The sequence below is a fragment of the Trachinotus anak genome, unplaced genomic scaffold (assembly GCF_046630095.1).
Source record: "Trachinotus anak isolate AG129_WGS33_773 ecotype Australia unplaced genomic scaffold, CSIRO_AGI_Tana_v1 ptg000013l, whole genome shotgun sequence".
NCBI classification, from domain to species: Eukaryota; Metazoa; Chordata; class Actinopteri; order Carangiformes; family Carangidae; genus Trachinotus; species Trachinotus anak.
The window spans coordinates 13,343,124-13,353,250 of record NW_027273864.1 but is presented as its reverse complement, the minus strand read 5'-3'; the positions used below and the strand labels follow the sequence as shown (position 1 = coordinate 13,353,250).

Here is a 10,127-nt window from a genome sequence, read left to right as displayed (position 1 = left end):
GTCATAATGCTGGTGCCCCTCAGTGTCATGAGATCTAAGTCTTAGGTAAACGTGGTTTTATTTTTAGTACTTAGTGCCCTATAGAATCGTCACAGGTGCTGTGGTCACATAAAGAATACCCTTGTTTAGTTTTGTATGGGTTTAAAAAGAGTGCTGCGGGAATGAGTCCTAATACACAGAAATCATAAAGCATTTTCCCAGAGTTCTTGTCCCGAAATCGATGTTGCTGTGGTTAACACAAGCATTTTAATACTAGAACCATCGAGGCAGTCATTTTGACTGCTTTCAAAATTTGCAACGTCATAACTTGGTTTAAAAAGAAATGTACCAATAGGACCCTGACTTTTCCTAAATGTGTGTATATTTTATTCTAACATTGTTTTAGCATTAAAATTTCAAAACACAAAAGAGATCTGAGTATTACCACCTCGAATGACCATAGCAGTCAAATTGACTGCATGCTTTTTACAGGGGGTGTCATGTTTCACTATTTGCTACATTTTCCCGCTCTTTCTCCTGCTCTATTGTCTGTTTGTTTTTTATGCCCTCTGAAGCTAAAACCTAGTTATAGCTTCACTCTAAACCCAAGAGAGACAAAAATGACAAGTAGAAAGAAAATTACAGTCATGGAGGCTTTAGCCATGCTTCAGAGCCTTGCTGAGGAAGAATCCGGCGGAGGAGCAGGTTCAGAGAGTGATGTCTCTTGGTGTTTGGAAGAAGCTTCATCTAGCTCTGAGAGTGATTCAGAAATCATTTCGGAGATTCCCCCTCACAAAAAAAGACGACTGGAAACATCCCATCTGCTAATTTTCAAGGTATGATGCCTACAGGAGGACTCCTTACTATCATCATTATTATTAGGCTATTTTTATGTGTTGTGCTAGTTTTATGTGATCTTGTGAGCTTCTTAGCCTTTATTTAGGTATTGCAGGGGGCCTCCAAATAATTTACAAAACAGCATGATTTTCTGACACAGCCTTTTGGTCTATCAAGTGTGCCATAAATTGGAAAAAGCCTGATAAGATGAATATTCCATGAAATAAAACTAATTAGGCTAAAATGTTTTGGTGACGGTGGAACATCCTGAAACTTCAGCAGCACCTACTGTGTCAACCACAAGAGCACTCAGCCCACCACTGGATGAAGAAGCTGTCCCCCAACCTTCAGCACAGAGGCATGAAACAGCGAAGGATGGCACAGTAATACAGTCAGGTGAAAACAGCGGACGGCGTCAGAGTCACAATGTCTTTACAGAAGCTGCAGGCCCCACGGCACATGCCAAACGCAACACTGAGGAAAAGCCAGACAAATGATGGTGCGAGAGCCCCGGTTGGAGCAGCAGAAGATGGAGAGGAGAAGGCAGTGCCAAGTGCGAAGAAAGTGTAAGAAAAACAAAGCAAAGGATACTTGTGTCAAATGTCACAAGGTAGTGTGTGGGAGCTGCACATGGAAGGTACAGGTTACCTGTGTTGACTGTGAGTGATTGTGAGCCAGAAGCAAAACAAGATGGCTGGCAGCCATCACAGCATTTAGGAATGTTCTTACTAATTATTAATTTTTATTGTTAAGGTCTAATGATGACACCAACCTATTTTGAAAGCAGGATGTGTTTGTTTTTATTTCACAGAGAAAACGGTTGCAGTTCGACTTTGCATGTGTAATTGCAGAGAAGTTATGTTGTGTCAATTAAATAAATAAAACACTCAATCATTTAGTGTCCTGATGTGTTTTTACCTATTCCACCAATTTATTCTTAGATCTTTTTAATGATAATCCAAATTATATACAAACACAATTTGTGTGTCCCTCTCTCAGTCTTTGTGAAATATTAAAAATATTCCTGCACAAATTAATTGCACATAAATAAAATACAAATACAAATACAAAATCACAAAACATGCACAAAATAGTCACTTGATGGTTCAAATTTTATATGTTGTATAATTTGATATTTTACAATGCATCATATTTTTCAAGTTCTTCACGTTTTTTTTAATATGTAAAATCTCATTTGTAAAGTAGCAGCTGTCGGGTACATGTCGTGGAGTAAAAAGCACAATATTTTCCCCTGAAATGTGGTGGACTGGAGTATCCAAGTATAAAATGCCAATAGAGTGTGGCAGGAATGAGTCCTAAAACCTGGAAATTAGTTAGCATTTTAGCACGAGACATTATATTTCCGGGTTGTCCGACCATACAGACATGCGTACGTCCATCCGTCCAAGGGCGTAGGTTTGGCTTCCCCCCAAAACAAAGAGGACTGTTTATTGTTTTTTGTTTATTACGACATAAGATCTGTATACATCTAAATAAAACTATACACAGTAAAAGATCAAAGACTTTAGATACATACTGTTCCCCTTGTTTTTGCATTTAAAACTAGGTCCTCGCTAATCTTACACCTTGACCAGCGTCAGCAGTAAAATGCTGCTTATCCAATGATGCATCAGGCTGGTGACCAGGCTAGGAAATTTGTCCTTTCAGGGATAAGTCAATTTGGCCTTTGGTGTCACAAAAAAAAATTAGGGTACAAAGGTTACCGAGTGATTTGATGCTTACAAATAAATAACTTGACTTTCTGATAAAAATCATGAATGATTCACTTTTTAATATAAATAGAAAAGACATGCTTTAAGATGCAGTCCATTATAATGTATCAGTTTAGATGCATCATGTTATCATGTAAGCTATCATTTAACCGACATCTATAAATGAATGTAAATTTATTTCATTTCAGGGAAACTTATCACTTTCAGCAGATGAATTAAGAACAATCTTCAAATGTCAAACTCACATAAATCATTTTGCACAATAAGTTCAAATACTCGACTCAGTGGTGTCAGGACAAGCAAGGCAAGCAGTGTTTGACCAGTTACAGCTAAAAATAGACACCAGTTGGAGCAATGCTGATGTGGAAGTGATAGCTCCTCTTACATCTGATCTCAGAATAGCTTTTTGTTGCATAAGGGACCTAATGTCTGTTTGCATTCATCATGTAATTTACTGCCCTCGTGTGGCGGCAGCAGATTATTGTCTCTGGAGGTTAGCTTGACTTCCAACTGTTGTAGCTTTTGTTTCTGTCATTTTTGTTGGTGGGACCGTGTCCTGTCGACAAGCGGTACGGACACCACAATTCTGGGACCATTTATGATGTTGCAGCATTACACCTATGCTCAGACGTGTGTGGAAACTAGACCTGCTCCTTACGCGGTAAAAGGCAGCAGTAACAAGTGAACAAGCAAATTACACTGATTTATCATCTCTATGATCTGCTGAAACTTTGAGTAACTTTAAGACAGAATATTGTTACACAAGTAGTGCAGCACCTTTCAGGAATAGCTCAGTACGTAGGAAACCAGGAGCTGAGGTTGCCTGGCCTGCTGACTGGGCATCAGGAGCTGCAGCTGGCTGGACCACCAACTGGAAACATGGAGCTGGTGTTGGCCGGTACTGGAGATGGGGGATGGAGTCAGCCGGCGAGCCAACTGAGGACAAGAGCGGGGCTGACTCCTGCTGACGCCGGAGACCTGGTGCCGAGGCTCAGGCTGGTAACTGCAAAACTGTAACTACGGCTGTTTGGGGAACCAACGTCTTCATGACTGTTTCTTTTTCCTAGGGGCTCATACCCCTGGATGTCTGCCAGGAAAGGCAAGGCTGGTTCCCCAACAAGGAGACAGCTCAGGATCCAGGTCTGAATCCAACAGTGGGTTGGTCAAGGTGAAAAGAGGCCTGGAGACTCAGGGTTCACTGCTAGCAAGCTGTGAAGCTGGCTGAAGGCTATCATGCAGTGGCTAGCTGGCCGAAGTGCAGGCTGAGGGCTAGAACGCCTGAGGTTAGGACAGGCCAAGGGCAGAGAAAAATCTGAACTCCAAGCTAAAACACAGGAACAAAAAGGGACACCCAAGAGACACCAGACAAACTCAATAGGGGCAAAACAGAAGCAACACAGGAAATAAACCAAAAGTTCAAACAAAGAGTCCAAAATTTCAAAAACAGTCAAACCAGCGGCATATCATGACAGACATTAATGGCCAACAGATTGAAAGTCCCCACTCAGTGGAGCATTTTTCTTACCGCTGTGTTAACATTTGCTCTGTCATGTGAGCACAGGTAGTTAAGATAGGAAAAGTTAAGGTAAGATAAAATCATGGAAAGACAGTTATCAATCATTCAATACATTGGATGCAGTATGTAATCATGAAAAGGCAAGTGGCAAGTGCTGGAAGAAGTATTCAGATCCTTTATTTAAGTAACAACTACCAATACAGCAATGTAACACTTAGGTACAACAACTACAATAGTGTTAGCAAAAAGAATGTAGTTACAGTAGTAAAACTAAAGTGCTGGTTTGGTCCCTCTTACTAATATATACTATTAATATGTGGACCTTGGGGTGGGTGCTGCAGCATCCCACACCAGGACTCTTATTTCCTACAGTTATGCCTACAAGAGTTGTAAACGTTGTATTTCAATAAATCAAATTCAGTCAAACAGGTCGGTCACCATACGGTCCGTGCTATCCTTACGTCTTTTTTTGTCCTTAGAGCCCTTATAGCCATGGTGCTCATGTAAGTATATTATCACCATAGCCATTAAAAAAAGGTTAATGTTAATTGTTAATATCATGAAAAAAAAATTGGTAAGGTTATATCATTGGTAACAGTGAATTTTATACCTTTGCAGCTTGAAATAGTTACAGTGAATATTCAAAGAAGTCCTTCTATCTAAAGAAACAAAACAAAAACAAAACCGGCTTCTTGTCACTGCCTCCCAAAATAACGTATATGATCATTACAAAAAGTATTGATTTCAGTAATTTCTGCTTGCTACTTTTGTAGTTAAGACTTTGTTACAGGCATTTAAAACTTATAGAATAAGGTCACCAAATCAGAAATTTCAGGGAATTTACAACCAAATGTAGCAGAGTTATATACAGTGACCAAGGGGAGACTTAACTTGTTATCTCATAATATGAACTAAATAATTAATTTTGATACTAATGGCAAAACTGTTTAATTTTTATATATACATATTTTAATATTTATATAATTTTTAGATAGATAGAGAGATAGATAGATAGATAAATAGATAGATAGATAGATAGATAGATAGATCTGGGCTTAGCCCCAGACCTCGTTGACTCCTAGATATGCTCCTGCACCGCTGCACTACTCTCCATCAACTTCTAAGTCTTGAACAGCCGTGAGAAGAATCCGCGAATCCTCTTCAAGAACTTCTTCTTTTTCTTTACTTTAACATATCCTGTCATTCCTTCATCAGTGCTAGTGCTGTCCCCATCACAATCACGTCTAACTGGGGCAGGTGAAGTTTCCTCATTCAAGCCAGGTGCTTTCTTGTTGGTCTCAGCAGCAGTGGCACCATCTAAGCCAGCTTTCCCTCGTGGTCTATAATTTCCATAATTTGGACAAGTGTCTTTAGCTTCTTCTAAGCTACATGTGGATGGTGGTTCATCACTGGAGCAAGAAGCAGTTTCTTCATAAGATGAAAATGAGTAATCCGAGCTAGAAATGGATTCTCCTCCAAAACTTACAACTTCACTGGATGTTATAAAACGCTTGAATTCAACTGACGATTCCTCCAGTTGACATCTTTTTATGGCCAAAAAGGCTGATGATTTATAACGGTTGGGGATACCAGCACCAGGAAAGTGTTTCATGGTAATAAAACGGTGCCCCATAGCTTCGTTGACAGCGATTCTTCTTTTAGGATCTACGAGCAGCATTCTTTTGAGGAGGCTTAGAAAAGCCTGGTTATCCTCATACTCAGTGGTATTTTTCATCTCTGGGCGAGTCTTCACCATGTCATCCAGACAGGTGAACCTGTCAAAAATGGCTGAATATTGTATGTATTCTTCCTCTGTATTCAGCCTCCATGAAGGGTTAGAGGAGTCTTCATCTTTGTTGAAAAAGCAGGTGGTATAAATCCCAGAATCCAGCAAGTGATCGTCAGGCATACCCTGTATCTCCACAATGACTCTCATTACCTGATATATACACCTTATTGGATACAGGTTCTTGCCAAGGTACATGAAGGCCAAAACGCAGCCAAGAGACCACATATCTACAGCCTCATTCAGTGGAAGGCCCAGGATTACTTCAGGGGCCCTGTAGCCAGTGGCCTGAGCTAGGGTGCCAAGGGGTATTTTGGAGACATTAGCAGCCAAACCAAAATCAATAAGTTTTACCCTGAAAGGCTGCATATGATGATTAACTAACATTATATTGTCTGGCTTGATGTCCACATGTGACAGGCCTATGCTCTTGAGGGCATTAAGAGCCACCAGCACTTGTTGTGTGACTACTCGAATCTCAGACAGATGCAGTGGCGTGAAGTCCCTGTGCCAGATGAGATCATAGATACTTATGTCCAGCATTTCGAATGCCAGACAAACATGTCCTCTGTGCTCGAAATCCTCTGTGAACTTGACCAACACTGTAAACCCGAATAAGTTAGCAGTACTCAAAAAAAGTGAGGTAATCAGTTGCCACAATTTTTTTGAGTTCATAAACTCAAACATTTGAGTATATCAGAGCTTATATATTTGGAGTTTATGGTAAATGTAATTTTAAATTATAATAAAATTAAATTTACTGATTAAGCCAACTCAAATATTTTCAGGTTCTGCTACTCAGAATATTTATTTATCTTTCTCATTGCAATAAGTGAAGTGAACTTAATAATTTCAAGCATGAAAACTCAGGATTTTTATGTTTCATGAACTTAACATTTATTAGTTTTTTCAATAAATCTTTTGATTACTCATAACTCAAAAACATAGACTTGCACAAATCAAAATCATTTACATCCAAACGTAAAATATTTGTGGCAACTGATTGCCTTAAACATAATAAGTACACTTGACTTAAAAGTCAAACAAAAGAAACCCACATCAAATTAAAAGTTTTTTTTTCGATTCAGATGTTTAGTATAAACTTTTCTTGCCCAGTCTCTTAGCAAAAAAATAAAAAACAAACAAATAAATAAATGCATAAATAAAAAAATATCAAGTCTACTTCTGGCCTTTTTGTGTATACTTTAAGATGAACCATGTAATAGTAGAAAATATTCAAACTCAGAAAAGCTAAAATCACATTAAGAAAATATCTTTATGTCACAAATAGCTTATAAACTGTTACTTGTGGCCTTCTGGTTGTAAACTTGTAGTGCAGCAATGTATAAACAAATTGTTTATGAATGCTTCACAACTAGAACTGCTAAAATTTCAAAACTACATTTACATGTACAAAGGCAGTGTGTAGCCTTCATTTGGCTATCTGGTTCAAATCTAGCAACTTCAGGGTGCACTGTATAGCTTTAGAAAAGTAATTCAAACTTTAAAATCCGAATTAACAATATTAATAAGACAATAAAAACTACTTATTTGATCCATTTCCATAACAGAATAAACATCCCATCCTCAGAAGAAAATAAAGTCCCTATAACACTGTTTCCAACCAGAAAGGTGGCTACTTTACTTAAGTAAAGCAGCCTGAAACTGAGTTTATTTAGTTATGAAAATGTGTCAATGAAGAACTTTCTTTTCTGATAAAAAAAATTATTTCCCAAAACTATATAGTACACCTTTTAAAAACAAAATGCCATAGTGTATAAACACTTAATTCAACCCTGCACTTCAGTTAAACAACAATAAAATTTACATTAACCAGTACAAAGACAGTGTGTACTTCACTACATCAGAATCCACCACTCCTTATTGGATCTTGATTTACACATACAACATCAGGTCATTTTTAAGAGTCTGCAGCTTGGGTGACAGTTTAGAGTCATCAAGACCAAGTAAGATTTTCTGTGTGAACTCAAAAGTGTTTGTCAGTCCCTTGGGATAACTGAGATGTAGTGCATAGATCAGGCCGAACATTACCAGGAAGGCATCAGCAAGCCTGGGGAGGCTGACAACCACATCACCCTCCAGGACAACAGAGACTCTCACTGGGTGGTAGTGAACTGGGCTTGTTGCATCATCGCTGACGGTTGTAAGGAGGAGCACTGATGCATCCCCCAGGTCTGGCTCATCCATATCATCCTAAAAAATGAAAGGGAGCTCATATAATCATATTTACTGAAACTATGGCTGTGGCAATTTTGATTACAGTTGGATGTCATAAATAACAAGAAATACACAAGTTCTCTCATTGCTGAGAAAGTGAGATGACTTTTATGTGTTCCACTGTTAGGCTAATGACGGCTACTTGATTTTCTTTGCAGTTGATTTTTTTTTGATGCCGTAAAGGGCCCAAAATGACACTTCACACTTATGAAGATCTTGCCAGAGGTTTTAAGTTGAAATACTGGTACATATACAGGAATTCTAGTGTGTTGGAAATGAAATGAAAATATGAATTGGTTAATTTACAGTACAATAGGCCTGATATCTCTTTACTTGGACTTACCACACATGTTCTGAAAAATCCAGAGACTTCCTCACGTAGATACACAGGAAGGGCATGGAGAACAGTGGTATGCCTTGTGTGGACATCATGTAAGATTAAAATAGTGTTGTGACAAGTTTACAATTCAAACCAAATGCTAAACAGTCCCAACTAATTATTAGTTAATTAATTTCCAATATCTGCACATAAATCCACTAATAATCTGCTGACTCATCTGGTGCAATTGTGGAATTTAAAAGCTTATTTGAAGCATTAAACTCCCAACATTACACTAAGACTCTACCTGTGAAATGTACTGTATAAACACCTGTGTATCATGGACTTTGAAAATGTCTTCCAAAGCATCTGCCGTCTTTCCAGTTTTGGAGGCTTTCTGCCTAAATAAGGCCATCAAACGAGGAGTGTGGCGATCAAGCTCCGCGTATAAAGTGTTAGGTAGGTTCTGGTTAGTTATCCGTTGGAACTCTGCATACACCTGCATTGGAGGAAAGGACAGTAACAGCAATTATTTATTACAGTCTACAGTGTTTAAATAAATATGTTCTAGTTGTAAAAGAAGCTGAACACAACTTACAGTGCCAAGTCATATTTGTCGCAGCAACCTGAAAACACATAAAAAAAAATATTTTACAGGACACCTGTCATGAAATTTAAACCTCCATCAGAAGTATCAAAAACTGCAGTCATATTCTTCATTAAAGTACAACAATACACCAACACTGAATAAAACAAAGTAGATGTTTAAGATGCCTGATAGATTATTCAAAACATTTTACTACACAAATAAGTCAAAGGTAGGTGAAGTTGGGCTGGTAGTAAAATTTATTTAACTTGGAGAGAATGATTTTCAGCTAGTCTAAGGCAGGTGGAGTTAGCTTAACAACACTGACACAGCTCCAACACAGATTTTTTTATTGAGCAGTCTAATACATGATACCTTACTATCCACCACTGCACGTTGGTCTCCACCAGAACTACACGCCAGGACAGAGCAACCGCTCTGCATTAGCCTAATACATATAATTCGCCTCTACAGCTAACTGTTGACTTTGCATGCTAGCTTGCTAACCTAACGGTTAACCGTTTTACATTGCAAACGTGACTCACTTCGTCCGTTTTAAAAACACGCTGAACCTCCAGAAACAAACATTCAAGCAAGTTTTATGTTGACTACTTACATTCACAACTCAGTGTTACCGTGCTCCGGGCGGTTAGTTTCCCGCACTTCTCTTCCTCGGCTCTATTATTTTTTGGGGCATTTTTGCCTTTATTGGATAGGACAGTGAAGATTGACAGGAAGCAAGTGGAGGAGAGCAGGGGAATGACACACAGCAAGGGTCGACTCAGTGACCAGCTCATGGATGTATTATAAGACCTGGATACGGCGCCGTCGCTCAGACTTGCAGCCAATTTTTTCCAGTGGCCACTCGTGATATTGCAGCGAAAAATCCCCCTGCGGCCCAAAAAGCATTTTTCCCATAGACCGCAATCGTAAAAGAGAGGCCTGTAAAACTTTTGTGCACACAGCCCAATATCAATCTTTCTATTCTACATTTTTAAGCCATGGGGTTTTAATCTGTGTAAAAGTTTTTCAAAGCTCAGAAAAGTCTTTTTTCTCTGAGTGACATCACCACTGTGTACGCGCACTCTATCCGCGGTCGTGCTGTGTCTCGGGAACGAGCATGGTTGCTAGGT

General features: G+C 38.9%; 1 long non-coding RNA gene across 1 annotated transcript; it reads right to left on the bottom strand.

Annotated features, from left to right (window-relative positions):
* Window positions 1-8,769: 8,769 nt before the first annotated feature.
* LOC139631163 (uncharacterized) lies at window positions 8,770-9,673 on the bottom strand. Its single transcript, XR_011693316.1, has 3 exons — window positions 9,611-9,673; window positions 9,007-9,034; window positions 8,770-8,907 (listed from the first exon to the last, which is right to left on the bottom strand). It is a non-coding gene; the product is annotated as an uncharacterized lncRNA (long non-coding RNA).
* Window positions 9,674-10,127: the final 454 nt, after the last annotated feature.